The 12,490-nt window shown below is 43.0% G+C and overlaps 1 pseudogene; it reads left to right on the top strand.

The window, feature by feature from the left end:
- LOC111956965 (schwannomin-interacting protein 1-like) overlaps positions 1-12,487 on the top strand; it is a 97,605-nt pseudogene extending 85,118 nt beyond the window's left edge.
- Positions 12,488-12,490: the final 3 nt, after the last annotated feature.

Below are 12,490 nucleotides of genomic sequence, written 5' to 3'. Positions count from 1 at the left end.
CTGATCCTCAAGGTACGAGACATCATGGTGACCTCTATCAATACAGCCTGTAGCGTCAATACCCACAGACGCAAAACAATACACACAGACACAAGTTATGTACATCAAAGACACAAAGCAACACACACCCACACACTACTACTCTAGTGTACATGATACAGGGAAATACTGGTCGCCTTTAATAATGGAAGCACTAGTCACTTTCAATAATGTTTACACAGTTTTGCTAATTTTCATATGTACAGTAATATACTGTATATCTAACTGTATTTTGTCAAGTCAGCTCCGCATTTGCTCGTCCTAATATTTATAATATGTTTCTTAATTCCATTATTTTAGCATTTAGTATGTGGGTTGTTGTGAATTGATTAGATACTACCTGCGACTGTTGGAGCTAAGGAACACAAAGCCTTTCAACTACACCCCAATAACATCTGCTAAATATGTTGTATGTGACCAAATAAAAAGTGTGATTTGGATTTGACAACAGCAGTGCTGGCATACTTACGCATATACCGTGTAAACGCGACAGTTATATGTTATGAAGGCTGTCATGCAAATGACACTAACCAATCTATAAATCAGTTTAAAAACTAACAGCTTGCCTGAAAGACGGGACGGCCGGAGCGTTCGTTGGCCGGTTTGAGTACAGCGTTATCCTGCCGTAACATGGATCTTAAACAACGTTAAGTTTCTTGCTGAAATTACAAGTAAATTAGTCTTCGTAGACTACGGCTTCGCCCCCCACAAGTGCAGCAGCAGCACAACGTAGAAAAGGAATGAAGTTAGAACCGGGCTTGGATGCCTCATCAACCATTGAACTGGTAAAACCCTCATGGGTACAGCTCGCATGGCTGCCTGTTATTGTGATGCAATACTTTCCAATGGTAATGTAGAATGTTCCTTCAATGAGCTATCTGATGTGGCTCATACAATTGAATGTTTTTTTTGTAATGTCAGTTGAGTTGAATCAACAAATCACAAGCACATATATTTTATTTATTTCCTGCTTTGCTCCCTATGGTTAACTCACAATGGCCGCCCAGTTCAAGCCATTATGCCATCATTGACTACATATTGACTACATCATTGAATATTCATTATATTTCTATGGCAGCACACAAGAGCAGAAGTAGAGGAGAAAATGTGCGGACACATTTTCTGGGGCCATTTGGAACGGTTATTATGATGACCGGCGGTCATTTGGCTGGCCAATTACGTCATCTCCAAAATTCCATGACAGCCACAAGCTCTACCCACACGCACAACATACAGACACAGATCAGTTTCACCCTCAGTCCCAGTCCCTGTTCTTGAGAAGCAATGACATCGCTCTCTTTAATGCCTGTGGGCACTGTCAATGGAGTGAAATTGCAGGTTACTTGGACATTACTCTGACAGAGTCAGATTTGACCTTTTCTTAATAGCTGTAACTATGTCTAATCTCCTGGAACTCTGTAGGGCATCTCCCCAACACACAAACAGACCCTGCTCTCTCCCTCTGAAACCACTGTTCACTGTTGAGAGTAAGGGACATTTCCTCTCTCTTTCTCTGCATCCCGGCACTGTGGATTTCACTTCCCAAAATGCACTCCTACACACCCATCAAACCTTTCTGTTAGCAGCCTTCCCATGATACACACACACATACAGTCATACACACAAAGACACTCGCACAGTTCATTCATCTGAAACTATGTATATGCATATCAGAATTCTCACTAAAGCAGCTCTTATGGGGTGCACTCACTGATGGATAAGTTAGGTACTTCCATCAACTGCTTAACTAATTCCAAGGATAATTTTGATGCTCCTTCCTCTGAAACTAACCAATCGATTAACTCTGGCTGGTTAAATCTGGACTGATTGGATCCAGGCTGTTTAATCGATCAGGTTCTCTCTACATGTGTTTGTAATTACTGCTTGAAAGAAGCCGATTATTGATCCAGAGTGGTTTGATCCAGAAGTTCGTCCTACTCTGACCGGGACACTACGGAGGAAGACAGTGAGTCTCTGGAGGACATGGACTTCCTGAGCAGACAGAAGAAGTTGCAGGCCGAGGCTAAGCTAGCCCTGGCGATGGCCAAACCCATGGCCAAGATGCAGGTGGAGGTGGAAAAACAGAACCGCAAAAAGTCCCCTGTGGCAGACCTGGTCAGTACCGTCGCTATAGGCAACGGGCCTGTAACCTCAGCCTCTAGTCAGTGTTTCTAACCCCAGGTCTTTTCAGGGCAAACCATCCACACTGGTCTTCTTTAACATTGTGATGATGTCACAAAGTAGACACCACCCCCTCCTTCTCCACCCCATTGGCAGCCATAGTCATGATTATTTTAACATTCTCATCTGCATCAGTGCCCCCCAAGCACACACACAGAGATACAGTGGCTTGCAAAAGTATTCACCCCCCTTGGCATTTTTCCTATTTTGTTGCCTCACAACCTAGAATTAAAATTGATTTTTGGGGGGTTTGTATCATTTGATTTACACAACATGCCGACCACTTTGAAGATGGAAAATATTTTTAATTGTGAAACAAACAAGAAATAAGACAAAAGAATTAAAACTTGAGCATGCATAACTATTCACCCCCCAAAGTCAATACTTTGTAGAGACACCTTTTGCAGCAATTACAGCTGCCTGTCTCTTGGGGTATGTCTCTATAAGCTTGGCACATCTAGCCACTGGGATTGTTGTCCATTCTTCACGGCAATTTTAGTCTCATCTGACCAGACCATCTTCCATATGTTTGGGGAGTCTCCCACATGCCTTTTGGCAAACACCAAATGTGTTTGCTTATTTTTTTCTATAAGCAATGGCTTTTTTTTGGCCACTATTCCGTAAAGCCCAGCTCTGTGGAGTGTACGGCTTAAAGTGGTCCTATGGACAGATACTCGAATCTCCCCTGTGGAGCTTTGCAGCTCCTTCAGGGTTATCTTTGTTGCCTCTCTGATTTAATGCCCTCCTTGCCTGGTATGTGAGTTTTGGTGGGCAGCCCTCTCTTGGCAGGTTTGTTGTGGTGCCATATTCTTTCCATTTTTTAATAATGGATTTAATGGTGCTCCGTGGGATGTTCAAAGTTTCAGATATTTTTTTATAACCCAACCCTGATCTGTACTTCTCCACAACTTTGTCCCTGACCTGTTTGGAGATGCTCCTTGATCTTCGTGGTGTCACTTGCTTGGTGGTGCCCCTTGCTTAGTGGTGTTGCAGACTCTGGGGCCTTTCAGAACAAGTGTATATATACTGAGATCAAGTGACAGATCATGTGACACTTAGATTGCACACAGGTGGACTTTATTTAACGAATTATGTGACATCTGAAGGTAATTGGTTGCACCAGAACTTATTTAGGGGCTTCATAGCAGAGGGGGTGAATACATATGCACGCACCACTTTGCAATATATATATTTGTTAGAATTTTTTGAAACAAGTAATTTTTTTCATTTCACCAATTTTGACTATTTTGTGTATGTCCATTACATGAAATCCAAATAAAAATCCATTTATATTACAGGTTTTAATGCAACAAAATAGGAAAAATACCAAGGGGGATGAATACTTTTGCAAGGCACCCTACACACACACACACACCAATATTTCCACCTGGGCAGAAGATGTTACTTATTCAGTAAAGAGGGGGTGGTTGGGTTCGGCCAATCTATTATTCATATCCCATAATGCACTGGGTGACGTGTTTGGGGATGTAGTCGTGCCCAGCAGTCAGAAGAGATGAGTTTCACATCTGAGGCCCTGTCGCTAAGCTAACATACTGCTGTACTGAACACAGGGGCAGATCTGAGGCCCTGTCGCTAAGCTAACATACTGCTGTACTGAAACACAGGGCAGCGGGCCCTTGGTTAGCACATATGCGAGCCCAGGGCGACACCCTGTCGCTAGCTAACACACCTGCTGTACTGAACACAGTGGCAGATTTAATGGGCCCTGTCGGCTAAACTAACACATACTGCGTACTGAACACAAGGGGGCAGATCTGAGGCCCTGTTCGCTAAGCTAACACACTGCTGTACTGAACACAGGGGCACGATCTGAGGCCCTGTCGCTAAGCTAACACACTGCTGTACTGGAACAAGGGGGCAGATCTAAGGCCCTGTCTGCTAAGGTAACACACTTCTGTAGCTTGAACACAGGGGCCAGATCTAAGGCCCTGTCGCTAAAACTAACACACTGCTGTACACTGAACACAGGGGCAGAATCTGAGGCCTTGTCCGCTAACTAACACACTGCTGTACTGAACACAGGGGCAGATCTGAGGCCCTGTCGCTAAGCTAACACACTGGCTGTACTGAACACAGGGGCAGATTCTAAGGCCCTGTCGCTAAGCTAACATCTGCTGTACTGAACAAGGGGCAGATTCTGAGGCCCTGTCGCTAAGCTAACACACTGCTGTACTGAACACAGGGGCAGCAACATGCTCAGATAGCATTAGCTTCAGAGCTACTTACGGTACACTATACCTCTTTAGCATAAAGTGGAAAGACTCACACCTGCTCATTATTATAGGGATGTGCATTTCCTGGGTACAAGTTCTCAATACATTATTTATAGAAATATGTGAACCTTTTCCAGTTGATTTCAGCCCTACCAAACATATATAGTCAGAGTGCAGGCTGGCACCAGACCAATGTGTTAAGCTAGCGGCCGTGTGTTTGAGTGTCAGGGGCTCTTGCGTAAGCCACTAATGACAAGAGAAATGAGGGGAATGTGTGTGAGGAGATGTGGTTTTACAACATTTACCACGCTTGAATCCACTAAAGCCATGTGGCCTTACAAAGAATTTACACAACAATTCACACAACACTCCCACCAAGAATTTTTCCCCATTCATATCATGCCTAATCTAAGAGAATACTGATATGATGAAATACTTCGGTATTGTTGTTGGCGGTATCCTTATTCATATTGCCACTAACCTCAGTAGCCAAGACTCATCGAGAAACCAATCCAGTAATATAACTGAGGGAGGAAACTCCACCTCGGACAAACACAATGAGGCCAAGCACATATCATGACCAAAACACTACCACTCGCGGTGGCCGGCTCTCCCTGCATCTCCGCATCTCTCACTCTCTATGTCTCTCGCTCTCTTTTCTCACACCGCTGTCTCTCTCTGTGTGTCACTGACTTACGTGCTCCCTCTACGAACTGAAACGGTGGCCTATGACAGAGGGGAAACATGGCCGCCAGTGCAGTTGCATGGGTTCCAATGTGAAAGTGAAAGAGGAGAGAGAAACTGTGACAGGAAGAACCAGCTGAGCGATCACGCACACTCACAAGTCATACAGAAAAAGTGCAATGAAAGGAGCACATATTTATAATGAGTATGAATCCGGAGGGCAGAAATGATYAAATAGGAAAGCATTAGACCTCTCACTAAAAGCTTCAATCATACAAAAGTTATACTTAGATCCCAACTGGTTCTCTATCAGATTAGTAAGAATGTCTCACCCCATGTTGAAGAATGTTCGTTTTCCCTTTATTCAGATTACAACCTCTCACTTTCAATAATTTGAAAATGAAATAATCTACAAAATATCACTATTTTTTAAACAAGCCATAGAAAGTTGGTTGCAATTTCAGTTTAATCCACCAGAAAAGACAGAACAAATATTACAGCAAATATTATGGTTAAACTGAAATATAATAATTGATTAAAAAACATTTTTTTATGATAAAACATTTTTTAAAGTATAATCCTTGTAAATTATATCATAAATAGGACTGGTGGAGTTATGTCACACATGCAGCTAACAAAAATATATGGAAATGTCTGCTCTTCCAAAAATTACAACCAACTAATTGCAGCATTACCACACAAATGGAAGAGGAAAGTGGAAGGTGGAAAAAGGAAAAATTCTGATAAAAAAAAGTATACCAATTTAATTTCAGGGCCCAAAAATTGACAGCTGTGCCATATAAATTGCAAAATAGTTGGGAAGAGATTTTCGATATACCGATTCCCTGACACATGGTTTATGAACTGAACAAAATGATGCCGGATTCAAAACTTATAATTGTTTTATTTAAATTATTATACAAAATTWTTGCAACCAATAGTCGGAAATTTACATACACTTAGGTTTGAGTCATTAAAACCACTCCACAAATTTCTTGTTAACAAACTATAGTTTTGGCAAGTCAGTTAGGGCATCTACTTTGTGCATGACACAACAAATTTTTCCAACAATTGTTTACAGACAGATTATTTCACTTATCACTTATCACAATTCCAGTGGGTCAGAAGTTTACATACACTAAGTCGACTGCGCCTTTAAACAGCTTGGAAAATTCCAGAAAATGATGTCATGGCTTTAGAAGCTTCTGATAGGCTAATTGACATCATTTGAGTCAATTTGCAAGCGTGTACCTGCATGATGTATTCACAAGCCTACCTTCAAACTCCAGTGCCTCTTTGCTTGTACATGGGAAAATCATAAAAAGAATATCAGCTCAAAAAAACAATTTTGTAGACCTCCACAAGTCTGGTTCACTCCTTGGAGCAATTTCCAAACGCCTGAAGGTACCACGTCTCATCTGTACAAACAATAGTACGCAAGTATTAACACCATGGGACCACGCAGCCGTCCATAACCGCTCAGGAAGAGACGCGTTCTGTCTCCTAGAGATGAACGTACTTTGTCGCAAAAAGTGAAATCAATCCCAGTAAGGATTGTCCCGGAAAGACAATTATGTGGCCATAATTGAAGCAACATCTCAAGACATCAGTCAGGAAGTTAAAGCTTGTGCGCAAATGGGTCTTTCCAAATGGACAATGACCCCAAAGCATACTTCCAAAGTTGTGGCAAAATGGCTATAAGGACAACAAGTCAAGACATTGAGTGGCCATCACAAAAGCCCTGACCTCAATCCAACTTCAACATCTGTGGCAAAACTGAAAAAGGTTGTGAGCAAGGAGGCCTACAAACCTGATCATACACCGCATCTGTCAGGAGGAATGGGCCAAAATTCACCCCAACTTGTGGAAGGCTTCCTGAAATGTTTGACCCAAGTAAAAAAAAAATTAAAGGCAATGTTACCAAATACTAATTGAGCGTATGTAACTTCTGACCCACTGGAATGTGATTAAAGAAATAAAAGCTGAAATAATCATTCTCTCTACTATTATTCTGAACATTTCACATTCTTAAAATAAAAGTGGTGATCCTAACTGACCTAGACAGGGAATTTTTACTAAGATATAAAATGTCAGGAATTGTGAAAACTGAGTTTAAATGTATTTGGCTAAGGTGATTTAAACTTCCGCACTTCAACTGTATATACTGTATATATTTATCACAGCTCTGCAGATTTTGCTGTGAAGAGAAAAATCATTAGATCACTTGTTTTGGTACTGTCCATTTGAACAACTCCATTGTGTCCTCCTCCAGAGTGCTAAGAACTTGGCGTGATCCTGGACAACACCCTGTCGTTCTCAACTAACATCAAGGCGGTGACCACGTTCCTGTAGGTTCATGCTCTACAAACATTCGCAGAGTACGACCTTGCCTCACGCGGAAGCGGCCGCAGGTCCTAATCCAGGCACTTGTCATCTCCCGTCTGGATTACTGCAACTCGCTGTTGGCTGGGCTCCCTGCCTGTGCCATTAAACCCCTACAACTCATCCAGAACGCCGCCAGCCCGTCTGGTGTTCAACTTTCCCAATTCTCTCACGTCACCCCCGCTCCTCCGCTCTCTCCACTGGCCTTCCAGTTGAAGCTCGCATCGCTACAAGACCATGGTGCTTGCCTACGAGCTGTGAGGGGAACGTCACCTCCGTACCTTCAGGCTCTCGATCAGGCCCTACACCCAAACAAGGGCACTGCGTTCATCCACCTCTGGCCTGCTCGCCTCCCTACCTCTGAGGAAAGTACAGTTCCCGCTCAGCCAGTCAAAACTGTTCGCTGCTCTGGCACCCAATGGTGGAACAAACTCCCTCACGACGCCAGTCAGCGGAGTCAATCACCACCTTCCGGAGACACCTGACAACCCCCACCTCTTTAAGGAATAACCTAGGATAGGATAAAGTAATCCTTTACTAACCCCCCCCCCCCTTAAAGAGTTAGATGCACTATTGTAACAGTGTTGTTCCACTGGATATCATAAGGTGAATGCACCAAATTTGGTAAGTTCGCTCTGGATAAGAGCGTCTTGCTAAATGACTTAAATGTAAAATCGCTAAATGAAATGTAGCTCTGTTTCTGGTTCACAGGCTCAGTGAATGCTGAAGGCAATTGCACAACATTTTTACCTGGAGCTAACTCTGCAAATAGCACTGCTGGGTGATTTGAAAAGTCATAGTCAATCGATCAATAATACAATAATACTTTTAGCAAAAACATTTATCTTTACTTTACAATCTGTAGAAACTATGAGAATAGAAAGGTTCAGAGCTGTTGTGAAACAGCACAGTTAAAAATGTATGGCAAATAGAAATCAAAACTGATGGTCTTCAGAGATAGATGGGAGAGGTTGAGGGTAGCTGAAGGATGGGATTAAAAACAAACGAAAGATAACTATTGTAAAATACATTGTGTCTGTAAAATGTATATAGTATGTATAAGCTGGAAGTAGACGCCTAAGTGTTGTCGTCCATTAGTTTACTCCAATAAKGGGAGGGGTGGTAGGGTTAAGGGAAAATAATAAAGATACATATATTTAAAATATATATATATATGAGGGATTGGAAATGACGCAGACAATTACATTGGTGGAAGCTACAATCTATCTGCAATATTTAATTTGATCTACCCCCTAAAAAAATATATATATTAAAAAAAAGGAACACGTTTTCTCACCCTGAGACACTTCCTTAAAGTGAAGAATGTCAGACCGAGAGAGAGGATGTATTTGAAGGAGATGCACACAGATAGAAATAACTTGAACAAGGGATCGAGGGAAATTCTCATACCCAGCGAGCCTGATGAAAATGATGCTTTGTGATTCACCTTGGTTACTCTCTAGGGTTAATGTCAAACCTACCACTATGGAACCCAACAAGGTGTGGTGAGTGACATACAGAGAGAGAGAGAGAGAGAGAGAGAAGGGGAGAGGTGGATGAGAGGAAGTGGAGCTGAAAATCTTGAAGGAAACACAAATGACATCACCACAGTAAAAGGCTGTGTGTTGATTTGACAAGAACAAACAGTCAGAGAATTCAGGAAGACAAAGAGAGAGCGTAGAGTGTGTTGCTTACTGCCAGGAGCATAGCCGCGGGAAGTAGTTTGGGGGTGTGTGTGCTGCAATTTGATGCTGAAAAAAATGCTTTGCCCGCAATACAGGCGGCTATATCTGTCCGCTAATACAGGACTAGTAAAGGCCCAGTGCACTACTTTTTCACAACAAMAACAAAAAATATTCTGATTATTCAGTGGGTAATGCAGCACCCTCAGCACCCCTACTTCCCGTGGCTATGGCCAGGAGGAAGGAGACAGAGTTGTTTCCTGTAGCTCTCTATGACCAGGGTAAGGTCAGGGACCACTGCTGTACTGTATATTGCTGTAACAGTTAAGTTGCGAGGCTGACCCCTGCTGGAGAGATTGGGCTTTGCATCATATTACAGTCTTGGCAGCTCTGTAGCATTGGGCTGCTTTCAGTGGCTGGATTTATTTATGAGATGCAGATTAAATTGAAATGACGCCTTTCCTCAAGAATCTGCACCATCTTGCACACGCAAACACACATAGGCCTACACACACTCACGCCAACATACACTGTATTGTCTTTGGGTTCTCTAGTGCCGTAGGAATCCATATCAGTGAGTGTACATATTCGTGTACTTGTACATTTCCGGTGTGCTGTAGGTTTCTGTAAATGTGTGTGTGTGTGTATTTCTAACTGGTGATCTGTGTGTTTCTCTCTAGCTGCCCCACTTGCCCCACATCAATGAGTGTCTGATGAAGAGGAGCCTGAAGACTACAGACCTGAGGGACATGACCCTGGGACAACTACAGGTTATAGTCAATGACCTGCACTCCCAGATAGAGAGTGAGAACCACACACACACACATTTTTTTATCCTCGTGGGGACCTAATATTGATTTCCATTCAAAATCCTATTTTCCCTGACCCCTAAACCTAACCCTAACTTTTACCCTAACCTTAACTCCTAAACCTAACCCTAACTTTAACCCTAACCCCTAAACCTAACTCTAACTTTAACCCTAACCTTTACCACTAAACTGAACTTTAACCCTAACCTTAATCCCTAAACCTAACCCTAACCATTAACCGCTAAGCTTAAAATATCCTTTGTCCTCGTGGGGATGTGGGAAATTTCCCCAAGAGGGAGAATTTTCCTTGTTTTACTATCCTTGTGGGGACTTTTGGAGATTTCAGGTCCCCACGAGGATACACACACACTGTTAGTTAGGGTATCTTTCATATTGAAAGTCATTTCAGAAATGTAAGTTGGATGCATGTGTGACAATACTAGTGAAAGATGAACAATACCTCACCTTACACAGAAGGCAAAAAAAATCCCCCACAAAAATGTTGCTATAGAATATTGTCTTTTACTGGCATGGTTTAAAAATATGCTCCATTTGAAATCTGCGTCTCATATGACTTGGGGCTGGATTCAACCCGTATCGCAGAAGTATCGCCGGAGGATCCGTGTTATAGCTTGTTTGGAATGATATATAAAGGCAATGTTCCCACGTTTGCGGAAACTGCATTCACGGTAACCACTGCATATATCGGCTCAATCATAAATGACCTTCACATTTATTTATTTATTTTAATTTTGAATTTTACCCCCTTTTCTCCCCAATTTTCGTGGTATCCAATCGCTAGTAATTACTATCTTGTCTCATCGCTACAACTCCCGTACGGGCTCGGGAGAGACGAAGGTCGAAAGCCATGCGTCCTCCGAAGCACAACCCAACCAAGCCGCACTGCTTCTTAACACAGCGCGCCTCCAACCCGGAAGCCAGCCGCACCAATGTGTCGGAGGAAACACCGTGCACCCGCCCCCCTCGGTTAACGCGCACTGCGCCCGGCCCGCCACAGGAGTCGCTGGAGCGCGATGAGACAAGGATATCCCTACCGGCCAAACCCTCCCTAACCCGGACGACGCTAGGCCAATTGTGCGTCGCCCCACGGACCTCCCGGTCGCGGCCGGCTGCGACAGAGCCTGGGCGGGAACCCAGAGACTCTGGTGGCGCAGCTAGCGCTGCGATGCAGTGCCCTAGACCACTGCGCCACCCGGGAGGCCGACCTTCACATTTTAATGCAGATCTTCCGCGATACTTCCGCGATATGGATTGAATCCAGCCCCTGGTGTATGTTAGTGTTCTAATGGTGTTGGTTTTCTACTGTTGTTCTGATGTTTTGTCTTCTCCAGGTCTGAATGAGGAGCTGGTGCAGCTGCTGCTGATCAGGGATGAACTGCATATGGAGCAGGATGCCATGCTGGTGGACATAGAGGACCTGACCAGGTGGTGATGCTATCTAACACACACACACACACACAGAGACACACACACACACAGCCTCCTGGGCTATGACCGCAAACAGGCCAGGAATGATTGGGGGAACTCTGTCTTTGGGACAGACGTTTAGCAGTTTGATACATTTGCATGATTATCATACAGCAGCAGGTGATAAAGTTTGTCTAATCATCATTTTGTTTTTACTCAGGCATGCTGAGAGCCAGCAGAAACACATGGCTGAGAAGACACCATCCAAATGAGACGCCCCACCCAACCTTGCCCCCTTCCCATCCCTTTACTCCACCCCTGCCCCACTTTGGTCCCCATGCCCTGCCCCATGTCTCTCGCTGCACCCCCTCTGCCTGCCCCTCTCACCCTCACCCATGGTGGCAGCAGCCAGAGGAAGGCCACCCTTTCATTTGCTTCTGTGGTTGTCCCAGCGCTAAAGACAGAGCATTTCCTGCTTCCTGGGAGAAGAGGAAACTGATTGTGTGTTGTCATGGATACTGTCCCCGGCTTCCTGTGCAGTGATCGGCCTTGCTTCGCTATTGTTTATTTTTAACTTTTTACATTCGCCACTAAATTATAACTGTCAATACAAAATGGTGGAGAAAAAAAATAATAATAGTGAGAAAATAGTAGAAAGTCAGTAAAAAAAAAGTAAGAAAAAAACATTGTATAAAACTACGAAGACTAATTTCAAACCATTTTAAGTTGGAAAGTAATTTTTAAGTATTTCAAAGTTGACCTCTTTTTATTCTGCACAAATGGTAGTTTTCAACTGAGAAATGTTTATTTGAAGGTGCTTAAAGAGTGTAAAGGAAACATGCCTGCCTTGTAGTGGAGTTGTAGCTTTTGGTAATACGCTCACTCTGATCGGTCTTCAACATTTTGTGAATGTTGATTTTCTGACACTTTAAATGAAATGAATAAATGTGTTAATATCATTTTCATCCTATTGTATTCAGAATTTTTATTTGAGGGAAGAAATGTTTATGTACAGATATGTAAAATAAAAAATAAACTTTGTTTCATATGT

The sequence above is a fragment of the Salvelinus sp. IW2-2015 genome, linkage group LG4p (assembly GCF_002910315.2).
Source record: "Salvelinus sp. IW2-2015 linkage group LG4p, ASM291031v2, whole genome shotgun sequence".
Classification (NCBI taxonomy): domain Eukaryota; kingdom Metazoa; phylum Chordata; class Actinopteri; order Salmoniformes; family Salmonidae; genus Salvelinus; species Salvelinus sp. IW2-2015.
The sequence above is the reverse complement of the archived record's forward strand: the minus strand, read 5'-3'. Positions and strand labels throughout refer to the sequence as shown.